This window comes from Macrobrachium nipponense, chromosome 9 (genome assembly GCF_015104395.2).
Source record: "Macrobrachium nipponense isolate FS-2020 chromosome 9, ASM1510439v2, whole genome shotgun sequence".
NCBI classification, from domain to species: Eukaryota; Metazoa; Arthropoda; class Malacostraca; order Decapoda; family Palaemonidae; genus Macrobrachium; species Macrobrachium nipponense.
The window spans coordinates 19731747-19734882 of record NC_061110.1 but is presented as its reverse complement, the minus strand read 5'-3'; the positions used below and the strand labels follow the sequence as shown (position 1 = coordinate 19734882).

General features: G+C 36.6%; 1 protein-coding gene across 2 annotated transcripts in view; it reads right to left on the bottom strand.

The window, feature by feature from the left end:
* Positions 1–3136, bottom strand: part of LOC135218405 (uncharacterized) — a 61888-nt gene that overhangs the window by 57505 nt on the left and 1247 nt on the right. The gene's annotated exons all lie outside the window — the stretch shown is intronic.

Genomic DNA, 3136 nt, shown 5'->3' with positions numbered 1-3136 from the left:
TATGGTTAATGCATTTGTGAGATGTAAATTTTGTCAAATTATAAACTTTCATTATCGAAATTAAGTTATTAAATTCCTTTTGAACCATTATGGATTGTGGAACAATTCATTCCCCTGCACAGTGCCTAACTTTCAAAATCCACTCTGTTTGGGGACGTGAAGTTAATTAGCATACGAGGACTGGAAAAAAGAGGAAAAAATGTTAACTCCTTTTAGGGGCCACAAATGTAAGCCATACCCACACCCAGATAGCCTACTGCAAGCACAGGCCTAGCACTTCTTCCTAGTGAAAGAAACCCAAAATCTACTAGCAATACCTCTTAAACAAAGAGTAAGGCCTCTGCTACCTTTATGTTACGTTGAGGGGTGTATAATGGGATGTTTCGATACCTTTCTGCATTTCACTACATGTGTTATGGTGTTCTAAGCCAGGCTAGGTTGGGGGATTGGTTCATGGTCATCCTTGGTAAGTTACATTAGGTTATGGTAGGACAAGATGTGTCCCAGTTTCTATATGATGGTGCCTAGTCTATGGTACACGTATCATGTTTGTCTCAAGTTTGGCAGGACCAGGCATCTTAAGTCATGCTTTGTCAATTAAGATATGTTGCGATTCATCTGTGTAACTGCTTTTGCCACATCTTCGAGCTTAATATGTTTTACTCTGTGACTGTTCCTGAACACACATATGAACAATGAATTATTTAGACTGAGTATCTTGGCCTTTCTAGATATTTTATCATAACTGTCAATGCAAAAAAAATAAAAATAAATAAAAATAAAAGTAATTTGCACCTAAATTTTCATAAGACAATAAGTACATAACCTTGCTTAGCATAAGTTTATAACAGATGATAAGAATTTGGTAACATTTAAACCTACATAGGCTATGATTCAGGTCTTTGGCAAGAATTCAGCCAAATTTATCATAGACTGTATGACGATTATTGTATATTACAGTAGGGTAATTCAGCTGATTAGGCTACAGATAGCCCAGGCCGAGAGGATCTAGTCTGAACTACCACCTGCATATTAGGCTATCAGTAGACCTGTCTTACAGTGCATTAAATATGCTACAGGATAAAACTGCAGATTACTACCGCAGCCTGATTCCTGCCAATTGCCGACTGAGATATTTGCCGTCTGTTAATGGCCATGACTTTTGTTCATGTTTATGATAGGTACCATTTCTTTTTACATTTATCTCCAAGGAGCTGGTTCTAACCACATTGCCCATTTTGAACAAAAACGGGTAGTTGTCTGGCTAGGATGGAATGGAATATAAAATTTAGGCCAAAGGTGAAGTACTGGGACTTATGTAGTCAATCAGTTGAAAGCAAAATTTAGAACAAAAAGGTTTTAAAGGCATCGAAGGACGAACAGTAGCTACCTTGCCATTGCACTACATGAAGCAATTGTTAGAATTATTAGCAAAAACTCCACACTGATGCAAGAACTGGTCCCGCGAATACAAAAGCCACTAGGAATTGGGGTTTTAAATGTATTTTAGTACTAGACCCTGTGGGTTAATTACAGTCAACCTCGCAAAAATAATGGTAAATTCTTAATAAGCAAACCAAATACTAAAAGAAACTGTATTTTCCAAAGAAATACCCGACACAGAAATACCTAGGGGAAACAACCAACTGGACTATCGGACCCAGTTTCCACCGCGTGTGAAGCCACCCTCTGAAAAAGTATTTTAATGCGTCCTGATACAGGAGATGGGCATTAGTCACGAGTTGTTGGAAGCGAGAGCAGGAGCTTGAGACCTCTACTCAACTTTCGAAGTAAGTATTTTCTCCAAAGTTAGATATTAAGGTCATATTCTAAGATTAAACAGAGGTTAATGAAAGTCTGGCTCTACGCAGTGCAACATACCTCCATGACGCTTTCGAAATTTTTACTTAAAACTCCGAATATTTAGAAGATTGACGCCATCTCAATGTTTAAGGAATTGCTTGTGTCAATAAATTTCCCATTCCATGTGCTAAATCCGCACACCACTTGTACCCGTAGATGCTGGGCCACTTTCTTCACAAAAATCGTAAACAATAAGTTCCACCCGTGACTTATCCAAGGGAACTACGATTTTTGGTAGATGAAGAAGAAGAAGCATGCACTAGATAGTAATTATTTAAATAAATAGTTCAATGGCAGTATAAGGTCGTGAATTGCATAAATTTTTTACATATTCATGATTATTAATTTGAAAATATTCCTTGTTGAAAAAATAACTAGATTCCTGACTCAAATATCAACAGTTTTCCTTGTGAACAGTACCCACAGCATTCTTCGAGCTCTTCTATTGTTTAATCAGTGTTGCCAACTGGGTATAAGACTTACACAAAACCAGAGAAATACATGAAATTAGCATATCTATTTGTAGTATATATACATATTACAGCAATTTCATCATTATTGCATTACTATGACACCTAGAATTCATGGAAACAGTTTGTAAATGCATCTGCTTGTATCTACTTTAGAAATATCTGTAATTTTTCGAGGTTAATTTGGTTGCAAAAAAGGGATAATAGACATGAATTAAATAAGCATTTTGAAGTAGCAAAGTAAAGCTAAACTAAATAATGAGTAAAGTAGACAATTAAGGCAATAAAGTTTTGCACCTCATAAACCGTGTACTTGTATGCTGCCCACAACTGTATTTGTGGAGTGAGCACTTAGGAACCAGGAACCGCAACGTAGTTCAAGTGTAATTTGGGGGTGAATTAAGACTAAAATGTGTATAATTACAATCAAATAAGCATTGTGGAGTTTTAGTTGTGATGGTAGTAAGGATAAAACCACCGATTACAAGGTAAAAATGAATTTCAGTTCAAACCATGACCCCGGGAATAAGAAGTTTCATAATTTCACTAATATAGGCAACAAAATGTTTTATTGTGCTGATTACAACTGCAGTCTTGAGGAAGATCAATAAACATTACATATACGTATACGCTAACATTGTTCAAATGAGTGCTGGGAAGGCTGGGAAAGATGGTGGCTCTGCTGTGCTTACGAATGGCACCTCACACGGGTGCCACCATATTGGATTTCAAATCTGCCTTGAAAAAATATTTTACGAAGACCTCACATGCTTATTTTAGTTCGTATGGCACTTTCATATATC